Genomic DNA, 18,281 nt, shown 5'->3' with positions numbered 1-18,281 from the left:
AAACAGTGAAGGATGGACTTGAAGAGTGTTATAAGGCTTCTAAACGAATAAAAAAAAACTGAAAAATACTACTACTATGGGTGGGAAACAAAATCTACTAGCATTCTTGATCAATAATACAACACTAAGTAATCAGATGAAATTTGAGATGAAGAAAGGAGCAGGCCTGATTAGCCGGAAAGAGACAGCCTCTAATCGAGTACATTGGGATGATTCAGAATCGGCATTCAATTCGCGTATCCGGACTGAAGTGATTAGTAATCTCAAGCATAAGAACCCTACCTCATTTTTTTGATCGACTATAAGACCCTTTTTGTGAGACTAATTCAAAATGCATTGAAAAAGGATGCATTTTTGAAGGTTAATATGACATTCGGTGGAGAATTTGAGGTTGTCAAAGGCGATCGAATCTTCAACGAATATAAGTATTTCTCAATATCTAACGCATCCCTCCATAGTAACACTGATATGAATATGTGGTTTGAGGAACATGTTATGGAGCCAATTATGATAAAGTTGGAAGAGTTTCAGAAACGTCACAGAGGTTAGACGTTGAAAGCAGTAGTGAATTTGGGGGTTACCGTAAACAAATTTGTGCCGCAGAGAGGTTCGTCATACATTGAACTGCCTTCTCAAATCAAAAGAAAAATCATGATATGATGCCTGATTCGCTTGGGCCATTGTTTCGGCGTTGTATCCAGTTTCCCATGGACAACATTCAGATCACATCCTAGGTTATCCTGACTATTCAAAAGTTCTGAAGTTGTGAGGTATTCACTTTCCGATGAAAATTATTCAGATAAATAGTTTCGAAGAGCAGAATGATCTCTCAGTCAATGTTTACACGTTCAAACTTTTTAAATCCAAGTATACTGTATTACCGCTAACATTGAGCATAGCAAAAAATAAAAGCAAACATGTGAATCTATTCATGATTCAAGACATGTATTACGATGAAAGATGTGAGGATTCAATAAATGTCTATGATGTTACGTCGCCAACCAGAAAACAGTTTGTTTGGATAAAAGATCTATCTAGTTTGGTGAGTAATCAACTCGACAACCATAATAGAAAAAAATATTTTTGCCATAGGTGTTTTCACTGTTTCTCCACGCAAGCTATGTTAGATAAACACCTTGAAGACTGCTCGAAGACAAAGGAATGCCTACCAAAATTACCTATGGAGGGAAAATATATTTTGAGGTTCAAAAATTTCAAAAATAAAATTACATCGCCTTTCGTCAAATATGCCGAGTGTATTGGTATCTGCACAAGATGGCAATAAATATCAACGACACATTCCGGCATCTATTATATATTATCATTTTATCGATCATTTCGTGATGAAAATTGTATGAAATGGTTTGCAGACGAGATAGGTCAGTTTGCTGAAGATGTTGCAACTGTGTTCCACTGTCCTGGAATACAGTTGCAACATCTTTTTTCAGGCAGCAACTCATTGTCATATATGTGACAAACCATTCAATATATCAGACAAAATAGTATGCGACCATAATCGTCAAATACCTAAAAATAATTAATAGCCAACCATCACATAATGAGTGCATTATAAACTATCAAGATGATCCAACAATTCCCATCGTATTTCATAACTTATCAGGGTATGATGCACATTTTGTTATAGAAAATATTGCATTGGATATCAATGGAAGTGTCGCCGTTTGACCGATAACAATGGAAAAGTGTATCTCCTTCATTAAAAATATTTCTGGTAGCAAGATCCACTTCAGATTTTTTAACTCATTCAGATTCATGAGTTCTTCGCTGGATACGTTAGTATCATATCTATCAGATTTTCCAAATCTCATATCATAGTTCTCCAATCGCTGCCCACGGCGGGGGTGGAGTTTGCAGATCGGTTTCGGGCAGTTTGGCCACTAGACTTTATGTTCATTATAGACCCGAAACCGGTCTGCAAACTCCACCCCCGCCGTGGGCAGAGATGTAAACCCGCTTCTTTACTATAGCTTGTTCTTCAATTACAGTTGATTCTAGCAATGAATTTGTGGTTCAGCGTAACACCACTGATGAGAGCTATGGCGGGTCGAAACAGGGCTGTCCGGTATTAAATCATAAATGAGTTATGTTTGAACTTTATTTCCAGCTAAGAATGGTTGAAAGAAAAAAAACTTGATCTAGTCTCCCAATAAAACTGAAGCCATTCTACTGATACGCAGAAAAATTACACACCAGTAAATCTCAAAATCAAGTAAACTCTCATAACACCAAGTGCGTATTTGAAATATATTGGAACAAATTTGATAAAATGTTTTCAATGTGTAGCCATAAAGATATCGATGTTATGTATTTAGATCAAAACTACAGACGAATAGCAAAACAATTGATTCGCTACAATTGTAATGTGATTGTTCCATTCCAACAGTATGATCGCAATCTCCATCATAACAATTTTCGATTATGTAGCTCCATATTTGACTTTTGATGAAATTGAAGATATTTGTCTAGAATAGTGGAAGGATAGATGTGGTTGATTGGTAATTATGAAAGATTTTGATTTCAATAAGGACTAATATTGAAAAGGGTATATGCTGATAATAACATGTTTCTTCGACTTGGCATTTTCTATAATATCGAGATTCATAATTAATGGAGTGCTTTGCTATGAAATATACTGCAATTTGGTCAAAACTGAATTTTTATGTGTGTTTTCGTCTATTTATATCAACAACATGTATTCAAGAGAAATTAACAGATATTTTTGAATTGATTTTAAAGTGAAATAGATCAAAACCAGTTTCAGTTACACATTTTTCCAAACAGCTTTCATACAAGATGATTTAATGGCTATTTTTTTGGTTATTTTGGTTATGTTTCTGGTAATGTCAATCTGTCGTCGTAAAGTCAACATGGATATTTCCTCTGTGTTATGGTTTGATTCTACAAGATGATGGATGTCATAGAAAAAGTATGTTTCTATTGAAATTAATATTTTGAACATCAATAAAAACACACTCAAGTTAACTGATGATTCAAAACAACTTCTTACAAAATGTAAACCGAAAAGATATAATGAACAAGATCTTACACAATATATAAATATTTTTTATTGTTGTCTGTTTACAAAAGATATGATGGAAGAGTTGAATTTAATATTTTCAGGAAATACATCGACTTAATAGATACTTATGAGCCCTTCGAAGGAAGAGACCAAGAAATGTTACCCTAAAAATGAGGACAAGTGGTTGATATCATCAGGTTGTGAGTTCATCGTTAAAACACCACCACACCACCCAGGAGTTAGAGCTGCCGGAGCGTTTGATTTTTAGATTGTAGAGGAAGAAAAACATCGCCAATAGCCCTATATAAAACCTCTCTCGAAAGAAAATAGATGTGTGGTTCAATTCGAAATAAATGACAGTAGGGTTTATTTTTCCAATAGTTCTGCTTTGACTCACAAAAATACACCTATATATCAGCAACAAGATAATATGTTAACAAAAACTTCCAATGTGATATGTGATTTTCACTCGTACATAGAACAGTTCATGTGAGACGAGAATAATTTGTAGTTGATATTGTTATTAATCAATATTCATAGATTTTGAATTGAGTAATGTTCCCATGGAAGAGTATGGTAGGTTTCAGGAATTAGATAGCGTTTATAATTGTTAGGATTCAGAGCAATCTTCATTTGTTCTGTTGAATACACCCTATGCTTATAGGATTTCATTAATTTTTTGTGTGATTGCTTTTTCGGTATAATTCTCCAAACAGGCCACGTAATTTTCGAAAGCGATTTTTGTTTTGACAACATTATGTTTAACGCCCTTCGCTTTCTTGGATACTCCGAAATTGGCCACAATTTGTTTGATTTCATCATTTTCATAATTCTCCTGCTTCATTTTTTTTTCAGATCAGTGATTTCATCTTCTGACGTTGCAGTTTTAGTTGAGTATAATTTAGATCTGAGTCCAATAAAGTCGAGCATAAGCTTTCTGTTGTTCTCATCCTTCATCAATCCAATCACTTTCTTATTCGCTCGGGGGAAATAGTAAATGATATCTGATTGATAATCGCTAGTATTGAAATACTGATGACAATCATTTTTCATCATCTCATATGGATCATAATTTCATAAATCAAACTGTCCGTGTCAGTATAAACTGCGCAAACATTTTCTCTATACCTAGGAGCCATGTATTCATAATGGAAATTATATGTGGTCAACTTTGCCAAATCCAGTACTACCATTCCAGCATATATAGGTTTGTTGAAGAATATTTTGGATTTTCCCAATTCAATGGCAGTCAAGTTTTCATCGAAGACAGTCAAACTATTGAACCGAGGATTGGAGATTCTGGCTTCGGCACCATATCGCCCATCCCAACTCGTTACAAGGCGAACATCAGAGTGCTTTCTCAGATTTTCCATAGTTTTCCCTTAAACAAATATTTATATATATGGGACAAAAATTGAGTTTTGAAGATAGCAGTACATATCAAATACGGCATTATTCATTAGTTTGAATAGGTTCTTTCCAAAATCATTCGAGGCAGCAGTTCGCAAACGTGTGTTCAAACCTTTGTAGGGCTTCAACCATAAAGGACTGCTTGAACTTTAGAACACGATGAATCTTGTTCAAAATGAGACCATGTTCTAAGGCCTGCTTGAGATTTCTGTAATGATTCACATACTATTTCTTCGACTGTAGAGTAGCCATCAATTTAAATTGTTTCACATCCGATGTACTTTCGGTTCGAGATTTTTTGTCTTAGGATCCACATGATCGGGGCAAAACGGTAAATCCTTATGCATATCGTGAAGGTTGTTTGGATACTCCATATCAACTTCTAGTATATAACGTTCCGAGGCATCATCAGGCACAGTTGTGATATCAATGTTGGTGTCCATCCACTCAAACCAGTCGTATGGTAGATATTGAGACATTGCCCAACCATATTGATTATTAACATCGAAATACATTAGGTATGAGTCAGCTTTGGCTTTATCATAATTGTCACCCATGTATTTGTTATTAGCTGTGACTCTTCGCTTGGAGCAAACTTGACTCAGTCCACCTCTTGTTCCCTTTTCGAAAAACATCAACTGATCTACATCGGTGAGAAGTTCAAGTTGCTGTTTCGTTTTGAATAACATAGCATCCCATGTATAGCCAGGCAGAGTGAAATAATGGGCAGGATCCAAACCGTAAGTTTTATGACAACTTGAGCGGAACTGCTCGAAGACATAGCCAGAAGCATAACATCCGTCTTCAAATACAGATTCGTATATTTTCCCGATGTATTTATATTAGAAGTAGCCCATATCAGCTTGGCACGTAAGTAAGATCTCCTAGGACACGGTTTTTTCTCCAATATGTTGTAAAAAGTTTCGATAGGGGATAAACAATCTTCATTGAATTTTTTGAAAGAATCGATATAGTCATACGGCATTACACCCTTTTTTGTCAAAATCTACTCTTCATCATTCGAGCGATTGGAGAACTATGATATGAGATTTGGAAAATCTGATAGATATGATACTAACGTATCCAGCGAAGAACTCATGAATCTGAATGAGTTAAAAAATCTGAAGTGGATCTTGCTACCAGAAATATTTTTAATGAAGGAGATACACTTTTCCATTGTTATCGGTCAAACGGCGACACTTCCATTGATATCCAATGCAATATTTTCTATAACAAAATGTGCATCATACCCTGATAAGTTATGAAATACGATGGGAATTGTTGGATCATCTTGATAGTTTATAATGCACTCATTATGTGATGGTTGGCTATTAATTATTTTTAGGTATTTGACGATTATGGTCGCATACTATTTTGTCTGATATATTGAATGGTTTGTCACATATATGACAATGAGTTGCTGCCTGAAAAAAGATGTTGCAACTGTATTCCAGGACAGTGGAACACAGTTGCAACATCTTCAGCAAACTGACCTATCTCGTCTGCAAACCATTTCATACAATTTTCATCACGAAATGATCGATAAAATGATAATATATAATAGATGCCGGAATGTGTCGTTGATATTTATTGCCATCTTGTGCAGATACCAATACACTCGGCATATTTGACGAAAGGCGATGTAATTTTATTTTTGAAATTTTTGAACCTCAAAATATATTTTCCCTCCATAGGTAATTTTGGTAGGCATTCCTTTGTCTTCGAGCAGTCTTCAAGGTGTTTATCTAACATAGCTTGCGTGGAGAAACAGTGAAAACACCTATGGCAAAAATATTTTTTTCTATTATGGTTGTCGAGTTGATTACTCACCAAACTAGATAGATCTTTTATCCAAACAAACTGTTTTCTGGTTGGCGACGTAACATCATAGACATTTATTGAATCCTCACATCTTTCATCGTAATACATGTCTTGAATCATGAATAGATTCACATGTTTGCTTTTATTTTTTGCTATGCTCAATGTTAGCGGTAATACAGTATACTTGGATTTAAAAAGTTTGAACGTGTAAACATTGACTGAGAGATCATTCTGCTCTTCGAAACTATTTATCTGAATAATTTTCATCGGAAAGTGAATACCTCACAACTTCAGAACTTTTGAATAGTCAGGATAACCTAGGATGTGATCTGAATGTTGTCCATGGGAAACTGGATACAACGCCGAAACAATGGCCCAAGCGAATCAGGCATCATATCATGATTTTTCTTTTGATTTGAGAAGGCAGTTCAATGTATGACGAACCTCTCTGCGGCACAAATTTGTTTACGGTAACCCCCAAATTCACTACTGCTTTCAACGTCTAACCTCTGTGACGTTTCTGAAACTCTTCCAACTTTATCATAATTGGCTCCATAACATGTTCCTCAAACCACATATTCATATCAGTGTTACTATGGAGGGATGCGTTAGATATTGAGAAATACTTATATTCGTTGAAGATTCGATCGCCTTTGACAACCTCAAATTCTCCACCGAATGTCATATTAACCTTCAAAAATGCATCCTTTTTCAATGCATTTTGAATTAGTCTCACAAAAAGGGTCTTATAGTCGATCAAAAAAATGAGGTAGGGTTCTTATGCTTGAGATTACTAATCACTTCAGTCCGGATACGCGAATTGAATGCCGATTCTGAATCATCCCAATGTACTCGATTAGAGGCTGTCTCTTTCCGGCTAATCAGGCCTGCTCCTTTCTTCATCTCAAATTTCATCTGATTACTTAGTGTTGTATTATTGATCAAGAATGCTAGTAGATTTTGTTTCCCACCCATAGTAGTAGTATTTTTCAGTTTTTTTTTATTCGTTTAGAAGCCTTATAACACTCTTCAAGTCCATCCTTCACTGTTTTCTCCTTGAATTCATCTATTATGAGCCTCAAGATAGATGCGATATATTTCATCACATCAGCAAACATTTTTCAAAATTTCAGAAGCAGGTTCAACAATAACTGATTGACCGAAATGGAGCGCCAGAAAATATTCCTCGAACATTAAATTAGAAACAGCACTACCTAGCGGGGAAAACTGCGTTAGAAGTAATGTGAGCAAATATGAATAAAATCTGCTATTGAGACACATGTCTTATGGAATCATAGTATATCAGAAAACTGAATTTCTATGATGATATATTAGTCTGAAATACTATATTCACAGGAACAACAGTGAAAATGTTGACAAAAATGTTGATCACGCTATTATAGTACCCAATTCGATAGCGACAAGTTGCATTACTGTATCTTTATCATGCAGCAAGTAAATGTTCTGTTTCTGTTTAAAATCTGTTTTTCCGTTAATCAGCTGTCGCCCCCATACGAACGACAACTCTCAGAAGTTGAGAAACTTGTGCGAGCTAATGACTAACGAGGACTTACCTTTTAACGTGTGATTCCTAACACGGTTGCAGAATCATCGCAGCTTCAACCATATAAATTCTCTCGAGAAAAATACCACAACATAAACATAAGCATGCATGGTGTGAAGCATGCGTGTAATGTAATATTTGGGGACTCACAAACCAGTATAGCAGGAAATCGACAGAAAATGACCACGTAGTCAAGTTGAAGATCAAACTCAACTTCAAGGTCAGATCATGAAATGGTGGAGGGGAGGAATCAGTTTTCAGGTTGAAGTGTGGAAATACCTCCTTTTCAGTTGAATACACGCTTACGTCATATGGTATATTGGCTTGAATCTTGGATAATATTGGGTTTCAAGAAGAAGATAGTAATACATTTCAAATTGAAACATGTGTATTGCGACATGTAAAAGTTCATGTCGAGAATATATTTAGGAGTGGAAAATATGTCTTTTTCGCTGCAAAATGTTGTGTTGTGACTGTATACATTGTTTTGGAGAACTTCCAAACCCCGTTTAGCACGATTTTCGCTAAGAATGAACTTTGTATTCATTTTCACAGTCAAACCACACCCCACCGTCAGATACTGCAATATAGTGTTGAATTTCAAATGATTAGATTGTACTGCAATACGTGAAAGTTCTTGTTAGGCGAGCATATGCATGTGTGAGAAATATCAATATATTCTACTGCAAAATGGCATGACCCTACGCATCTCTTTTGGAAACTCCGCAAATCTCCGTCTAGCATAACCTGGGCGTTCAGTTTCAAGCTCAAACCGAACTGATCTGTCAGATCTTGACATGGTGGGGGAGAAACAGACTAAAGTGAGAACAAACCTGCTTTTCAGTGGAAATCATATCAATATCATCTACTGTATGGCTTCAGATTTGTAATCAATCATGTTTCGAGAAGAAAAACGTAGTGTGACATTTTAAATTATTACATCATTTTCAAGCATGCGGAAGTTCATGTAGGGCATGCATATGTGTGAGAAATATCCGTCTAGCATGACATTGGAGGAGAAGTGAAAGTCAAATTTAAGTCATCATTTTTGATACATGAATGTATATATGACACGTCACATTTTACAAAAAATATTTTATCTTATAGCACTTATATCAATAACAGCACATGTTACACAAAAATATTATTTTCATACTCTATCAGGAAGTAAAAACAACTTGTTACCAAAAAGTCTTTGACTTTTTTTCTTGAATATGAGAAAATTTGTTTCATTATGGTTCATTTTTTCCTGATGGAAATCGTTTCTCCGTCTCGTTTAATGACAATGAATTTCCTCAATTCTTGTTAGCAAATGGGAATGTACATGAACGTAGCTTAATATTTTGTAAAGATAAATGCATGGTAATGTGAAAAACATTTTTGTCTTGGAATGTTTTCTTACAAGATTCTCTGTTTTTGAGATCAAAAATTAGTCTAATGAAGCGTTTTTGCCTTATAAAGATTCTATTTAAATTTATTTTCATTGTTAGGAAGGCAAAATACGTTTTTCAGAGAAGTGCACAAGTATTCGATGTGATTATTGAAAGACAATTCAGTTTCGAAACCTAGATTTATTTGGAAAGTCACTGATACTTACTTGAAAACTGGATGAATGTTGTTTTATTTCCATTATTTATTAAATGATTGTTTCTACACCAACATTCAAATTCATTAATTACTAGTTTCGTTTCATTTTCAATTTCATTCAGATCTGGGGACGTCACAATGTTGTGCCATCGGCATACATGAAAACTCGACCCTCGAGAAAATCCTAGTACTTAGTTTCAAGGTTAAACCAAACTTCACCATCAGATTTTGCCAATGTGTGGAAAAAAAGAGACCAAAGTGAGGCGATACCCACTTTTCAGTTGAAGTTACGTCAATATCATCCACTATGTTGGTTCAAATTGTAATGTAATCATATTTCAAGAAAAAATATAGTGTAGCATTTTGAATCATCATTAAGTAGGCGGTACCTAGTTCATATTAGACATGCATATGCGTGAGAAATGTCAGTTTGTTCTCCTGTAAAATGTTATGTGTTGAGTCTACGCATCTGTTTTGGGGCAGATAATAACCTTGCATTTATTTCAAAGTCAAACCAAACTTGCCGGGTAAATCTGGCAATGACAGGTGAATGAATTTATTATCGATCAAAGTGATGGCACATCCTACTTTTCAGTTATAGTTACGCTGATGTCATATGCTGTGAAGGTCGAAACGGAATGCAAAAGCTACGTGCAATATCAAAATCGACAAGTTTTTGACATACGGCAAATACAGGCACAAACTATAGAAAATCGGCTCATCAAAGCAGTTGTCTCTTTCGACAATTTTTAAATTCTAACCAAACCACAAGATTTTTCCAAATCCTACTGTATTTATTTCTCTTACGAATATGTATTCTGTAATTCAATTTCACTCTCTTCAGTGTTTTCCGTACATAAAATAGACCTAAATAATAACTGTTCTTTTATTCGTCATCATGAATATAACATTGCACAAGATTCAGATCTTAAATTCCATTGGATAGTTACAAGCAACAAGAATCCACTCTCTGAACGCTCATTTCTTATCACTTGTGCTTCATTGGTTTGTTTCATGTTGAATCATTTGAATACATGCAATAAACTCTTCTCATTACTTATCTCCAATTATTTTATAACCTTTAACTTTGCAGTCCGACGCGGGCCTCAATAGTTCAATGAGGTTTCAAAGCGAAAATGTGAGATCAAATTTTGCTATAATAGAGTGAATTTCTGTCAATTGTTATATGTATCCAATTCGCCCTAACCATACCTTGGCACAGCTCATGTTGATAATTTTCAGATTAATACTTCACGAGACTCTACAATATTATCTATACAAATGCACGTTATTTAACTCTCTTCAGTTCACCCTACTTCGCTACCCACTAGAGATGCCTGACGTCACAGCCAAGTCCACCTCCCAACTGGATGTCATGCGAACAGGCAGTGGCAGTGGTTGTTGCGCTCTCGAAGAGGGCAGACGTTAGCACAGTCCTCGGCCACCTGCGTGTCACCATCGATAGCGAGGCTAGAGCGATGCGTTACGTCACAGCCTTCAGCGTCACAGCGATAGAGGTGAGGGCACACCGATGAATACGCATTACTCAGCCGCACGTCGTGGAGTGAACATCTCGCTCTCTTACCGTTGAACGGTTGATGCTGTGACGTCACACCACTACTAGGTGGGTTCACATCGATGGAACATTCATTACTTGAAGGATCTTCGAAGTATGCAGACGTATGTTTGTACATAGACAAGCACATGATGAAAACCTGTACCGTGCATTCTCACACACACACACATCAATCAAATGTAATTACGTCACTATGTCACACCCACACACACACACACAAAATCTCATATGAAAAAAATTCTGAACGATCCATGTACCAGACCCTTCAAGGTCACATCGCCTTGATGTTACTAAACAACAACAAAAAAAAGCAATTAATACGTCAAAGTGGTGGGGGGAGGCCCAGAACTGGCTGTAATCTGTGATGTACACATACCACCTATGCACCAGACATATTTTTCAAGGTCATATGCACCAGACATATTTTTCAAGGTCATATGCACCATACATATTTTTCAAGGTGGCATGCACCAGACATATTTCTCAGGGTCACATGAGTCGGTCTAGGTCATCCACCCCACGTGACGTCATAGTGGTGGGGGGAGGCTTAGAACCGGCTCAAATCTCCTACTATATATATATATATATATATATATATATATATATATATATATATATATATATATATACATTTCAGTTAATACCACATATTGCTACTGTCAGATTACTTCCACTATAATTCATTTATAACATATGTCAAATCATCTAAGAGAACAATTCGTTCAGGCCAGTCTCAACACCTTACACAGTAGGTTAATGGACTGACACCTATCAGAAAACAACTACTCCCCTGGCTAATACCACGAAGGGCGTTGGATTATATCATTGGATTGGATTATAACATATGTTATACAATTCACTAATATTGCGTGATCTAGGAGAATTTACTAACTCTTTAGTGTTCAAGATGTAACATAATGGTATTTCGGGATGCTATGTTTCGTGGTAGGGTCTTAATCAATTATGAAATATTAGGAGGAAAATGACGAGCGATTATAGATATTAATTCTTCGTTCACTTTCTAAACTGCCTTCTTGGTTTACCGGCGCAGCGGTTGCATTCTTTCGCGGTGAGGTCATCTGCTTGTTCGATGAGTCGCTGGCGTATTGGTCCTGGGCAGCTTCAGATTCGTTACAATACGTATTTGTTGAAATAGTTAACAAATGATTCGCTGTTCTCCACATACCGAGATGTAGTGTTAAACGACTGTAGTGCTCTATTAGTACATGACAATCGACGAAACTTTCAAATAACCTCGACCTTTATACTTGTAATATTACAGGTGAAATATACCTAGTAATCTGGGGCTATTTATTATGAATGACGATAAATCGTTGTTTCTTAAAAAATACGAGATACTATTGATTTGATCATTAGAATTACCGGAAGAAGTTTTATTAAGTAAAAAAATGGTACTAGTTTTCAACGTGCGATCTTAATCATGCCCTCAACTATAAATTGAATTGTCTTCCCTTTTGATTTATCTATTCATTTTTCGAATAAAAGAATCTATCGAATGTAGCAAATACATCTAATTTATGATAAAACAAAATCAATCTCATAACCGAAAAATAAAAAATTTAATTATTGTTCGGTTAGTTGAACTTCATTCGTTTCAAATGTGCAAGCTAGATCGCTTTCGTTTCATAATGGAATATTGTTCAATATATCAACACGTCAGACTCTTTACAAACAAAATTTGACGAATTCATTTCACACATTTATTGATGAATATTTCACTAATGAAAACTTTTTCTGGTTTACTGTTATTTCACATCGTTTTTAACAGTTTCAATTTTTCCGGAATGTTTTTGACATAAATGTGTCATATCCATCCGGAATTTACGATGTCATATCCATCATCAATTTACGGTGGAAATTATATCATCACGTGGGCCGGGTATACAATCAGATTGATATTCGACATTTACAAAATTATTCTGGTGGGTGCTACAACTTCAATGGACATTTTATGAAACTGAATCACTTTAGCGAATTATGACAAGTATGTTGACGACAAGTATTTTACTTGTTCGATTGATGACCTATTTATTTCGTAGAAATTCTTCATTAATCAGAAGGCAATAACTCACATGAGAAAAAATCTAACTGACATGCTCCCTTTTTAGGCATATTTCAAATGTCCCAATTACCTAATGAGGAACGCTCTTCGGAATAATACATGTACAAAAATGTATTGATTGCATTTATAAACGCGGGAAAATATTTTCATTTACCTTTTTTTAAACAGATATGCATAACGTTCAGCAGAAATTTGATGAAGTCCACCCATCATCATATTAAAGGACAAGCCTGAATAAAAAAAGGTGATAACAATTCCTTATACGAGGACCCTATCTATGGAATCGACAGATGACTCAATCAAGGAATATAAAAAATTAAACAGGCTCTCAGTATAGTCCATCGATGTATTACCAACTCGTAGAATAACACGCATTCAACAAAATAATTGAATACTATTTATCTCAAAGAAAATGTAAATCAAATAGAAAATGTTCAATTTAGCACTTTTGAGTAATGAGTTCAGTTCAGTATCGAATACGCCTGAAGCAGTGATATTGCATAGACTGATAAGTTGTGATTATATAATTTTTCATATAATTTTTTTGTGTGAATTTCGCACTAAAATGAACATTTAAATAATCTTCAAATAGACGATATAACCCAGATATTTTTTTTCAGTATAGTTGGCGTCGCTTATGCAATCGTCTATTTTTGAGATGAATGAAAATCAGCGAGTTCACGTTTTCCTAAGGCCGCTTCTGGTATGAAACAGTTCATTCGGTGTAGCACCCAGAGATCTAATATTCCATTCAAGTTAACCGAGGGTTCGGTTATTGGAAACCAAACGCTGAAAGCAATGCTCCACTAGCAAGCTGCTTCAATCTAATATTTATTATCTGATATGATGGATATTCCACCAATATCGTAGAGTTAAATGGCGAAGGCGCTAGTTTGTTGCAATAAATAATTAAGTGGAAGTGTTGTGATAATATATTGCTTACCTTGATATGATATATTGAACTAGAATATGAAAGGTGATATGAAAAAGTGGGTTTCATTAAACGGAGTGTATCTGTTGTTTATTGAAATTTTTGTGAAACATGCGATGCACTCATCGAAATCATTTCCTAGAGTGATATATAAAAAGTATTTCTTTTTGAAATCTATGAAATTTTCAGGATTATTTTCACAACGTTTCTGAACTCCAGATATCACCAGAAGATGGCAAATAAAACACGTTCAAAAAACAAACACTCTATTTCACAAATCGCCAATCTTTCGTCAGGACACTAAAATGAAATACAATAGATAAGAACTGAAAAAATGGACAATCCTTAGAAATAATCTAAGTTTTACAATTGAAAATTGAAAATTGATGAAAAAATTTCACAAAATTGGTGCATTGATGTTAATAATGTCATAAGTTTCAAATATCTGATATTAGTAATGTCATGTTCAAAGCTTACTGTAATGACAAGATATTTATCTATGTAAATTTTACTTAGATTTTCAATGTCTGTTTTTTTTGTTCATATTATTAGGATTTTTGTTAATTAGGACCATTTCGTAGAAAAGTCTTTTGGACATATTTTTTCCTGAATAAAAAACTTTTGCTTGATTCAAATTTAATTTTGTGTTCTGTTTCAATAGAATGTTGAGCTAGTGCACATGAGTTTTTGTTTAATCTTATATCACTTTTGTAAGAAGTTATTCTGCTTCATAATTCTCTAGAAGTTGTTCCAATATAATTTAAATCACAAATTAAATGGTATATTAGAAACATTTGATTTTTTCAAATCAGGTGTATAATCTTCCAACTGTGTTTTGATATTTCCAACAATTTTAATACTTTTTTTGAAAAATTCTGATTTCCTTTCCATTGTGAACAGGTCACAAAATTAAATTGATCAAGCAAAAGTTTTATATTCAGAAAAAAAATTGACAAAAATCCTAATAATATGAACAAAAAAACAGATATGAAAATCGAAGTATATTTTACTAGATATAGATGAATCTCGGTAATATTCTCAATTTGAAATAATCACACGTCGTATAAAATCCATTCAATGAGCATTTATGAAACAGAAATATTTTCAATGATAACGTTACTATTGTCATTATAGCTTTGAACATGACGTTACTAATATCAGATATCTGAAAATTATGACATTATTAACATCAATGCGTCAATTTTATAAAAAAAAAATCATCAATATTCAATTGTGAAATTCAGATTACACGTAGGTATTGTCAATTTTTTTAGTTCTTTTCTATTGTATTTCATTTTAGCGTCCTGACGAAGTCTCTATTCAGAGACGAAAGCTTGTCGATTTGTGAAATAGAGTAAGTTTGTTTTTTGAACATGTGATTGAAACACGTGTCGAGGTTTTAAAAATAACGGTTTGTTGTTGGGATAAAACTCCAGTAGTATTCATTACTGCATTAAAGGTTCCAAGTACGTTTCTGAGATATTTGCGAAAACTGACATATTACAGTGAAAACAGTGACATATTACAACATATGTATTTCTCGACGTTTCTTTCAAAAAGCACTTCATCAAACTTTTCAACTTTTTTTTCAACGAGAAATCAAATTTCTAAATATGCACATAGTTGATAGTATCATAATACACCACATTGAAAAAGAAACAGTTGCGAAAGAGAATGTAACGAAATAATAAATCGTAGAAAATGGACATCATAAAGGAATGCCTCACGTTACATTTTTCAAGTTACGGTCTCACGCGATATCGCATTAAATGTTCAAATTGTCTTCTATCATTTCTAGAAATAGGCTGCTTGTGGCAGTTCTCTAACATCTGTGGGGTGATAGCCATGCAGGCTCTTCTGATTCTTTCAATTCCTCAATGTTTTCAAAATTCCTTCTGAATTCAATCAATTCAGCAAATCTCTGTACATTTTCCTACGATGTGGTGAAACTCAGTCGTGTTGGAAATACTCATATTTTCTTATAGCTAAGTGGCAAATCTTCCAGAAACTCAAATAAAGTCCCTGATAAGAAGTCCGAGTATAATTTTCCGGTCAGAGATGTTTAAAAAGAGTAGGGGCCAATAATTTTATTGTTCAGAATACCAAGCCATACTTTAACACCATATCTCTCTTAAAATTGGTAACTCTATGTGAATACTTGTTTTCTTGTCGACAGTAATAGTGAATATTCGTGTTGAACCATCCATTATTGGTAAATCTACTTTTATCACGACACATTTTTTTTTGCAAATTTCATTATTTTGGCAAAATTTTCTAATGAGCCATCTACCAAAAATGTTTTTCCTGTTGAGTCCATCATATGCAAATAATGGACTTTTCTGACTCGTTGAGGCTTGTATTTATTTTCTTTAAAATTTTCCCTACAGACCTAGTGGATATGACCAAATTATGAGCAATCTCCCTCAGGGATACTTTCTTGTTCTCATTTTTTTAATTTTCCACAAATCCTAAATCAAATTAATGTCACTTTATCATTATTGTGAATTTTTTGCGAACTCGCCTAAATATTTCATTATCGCCACTACATTCAGTAACCGTATATTTTCTTTTGGAGGGTTCGTAAACTATTTTCGATACGGTGATCATATCTATGATTAGGTTGTCCCCGTTCAGGATGTAACTCCCAATACATTGCTAGAGATTTGGTAGCATTTCTCAAACATCTCGAATAAACAAAAAGCATATCCACGTTTACGTCATTGAAAAAATTAATGGTTTCCCCTCAAAATCGCTCACATTCTTATTTCGTGTTTGAAAATTAACTTGACATTCACATTCATGCATTTCGTGTCTTACTTCAAACAAAAAAATTATCGCTTATCATGTTTCTCCTGAATATCATCTATGCCTATTTTGATACAGTATTAAGTGTATGCTTAGGGGCGGAGCTCCAAACATGAGAACAATACTCCAAAAAAAGGTCTGATCTGAGCTGTATAAAGCATCAAAAGTTGCTGAGGTGTGTACAGTTTTCTGGTTCGGAACAGTGTTCCAAACTTTTGGCAAGCAACCTTTGCAATTTCAACGACATGATTGTGCCAAGACTTATTGGTGCCAATTGCAGGAAACGTTCTTTCAGAAAGCTGCAAAGTAATGCACAAAAATGATCTGACAAGCCATAGCATCGAAGTTTGGCCAGCAAACCATCATGCCACACACGGTCAAAGGCCTTAGAAATATCAAGCGCAACAGCTCTTGACTCTCCTTGTTTCTCGATTGCGTTATTCCAAATATAAGTGACATACGATAGAAGGTCGTCTGTTATTCTTTGTTGATGGTCGCTCAAGATGTTGAAGCCTTCCAGATATTCAAGGATTTGGAGGTTTGCGGCTTTCTTCATGATTTTGGATATCACTGATAGCAAAGCGACTGGTCTATAGCTATTTGGAAGATTTTTCTTGTTCTCTTTGGAAATAGGCTGAACACGAGCAATTTCCAACAAGACGGAAAAACCCCTTCCTTGTAAGATAGGTTGAAAAGTATGCAAAATACTGGTGCGATGTCATTTGCGCACTTTTCAAGTATGATGACGAGCACTTTCTCAGGACCAGACGGCTTGTTGATATTGAGCTGTTTCAAAATTTGCCTGTCTGGACGTTGTCAAAAAGTAATTTCTGGCATTGCGGATTCTAGTGTGGAAATAGTGGGTGGTGTCTTTTAGAGTTGCTAACCGTAGCGGAATTCCGCTACCGTGGCGGAATTTACTCGACGGTAGCGGCGTAGCGGATTTGAACATAAAGTAACGGAATTTTCTACAAATAATCAATATTGAAAAAAATATAGAAGAAGAAGAGACAGTGCACAGCATTCGAAGCTCACAGCTGACAATTGAATAATTGAATGCACAGTCAATACATTATAGTCTTAGTAGCCGAAGCCATTACATGATGAAAGAGAAGAAGAATAATTTTTGATATTTTCATTACTATCATAAACTATATAATCTCCAATATATTGGAACTAAAAGTCTCAACTGTTTCGAGTATTATGAATTATGTGGAAGAAATTTCAGTAGAAATGGAAGATAGTTCATCTGATTGTAGCTCGAGCGAAAGAGCTGCCGCAGTTGAAATTGACGGGAACGGGACATGTTAAAAAAAACATAAAAGTCTCAACATCGGTTGTCTGATTCCAACTTGAAAGGATGGAGTAGACCTGTCGCGAATGATCGTTCAAGAGCTCAGTATGACTGTACGTACGTGAACAAATTGATATTTCTTGTTACTTTTCAAAATCATTATTATAAGC

At 34.8% G+C, this 18,281-nt stretch overlaps 1 protein-coding gene across 5 annotated transcripts in view; it reads right to left on the bottom strand.

The window, feature by feature from the left end:
* Positions 1 to 18,281, bottom strand: part of Epac (Exchange protein directly activated by cAMP) — a 757,111-nt gene that overhangs the window by 35,782 nt on the left and 703,048 nt on the right. The gene's annotated exons all lie outside the window — the stretch shown is intronic.

This window comes from Leptinotarsa decemlineata, unplaced genomic scaffold (assembly GCF_025532065.1).
Source record: "Leptinotarsa decemlineata unplaced genomic scaffold, Ldec_3_MD MMD2_tig00001019_RagTag_RagTag, whole genome shotgun sequence".
NCBI lineage: Eukaryota > Metazoa > Arthropoda > Insecta > Coleoptera > Chrysomelidae > Leptinotarsa > Leptinotarsa decemlineata.
This window is presented reverse-complemented; position numbering and strand designations above follow the sequence as displayed.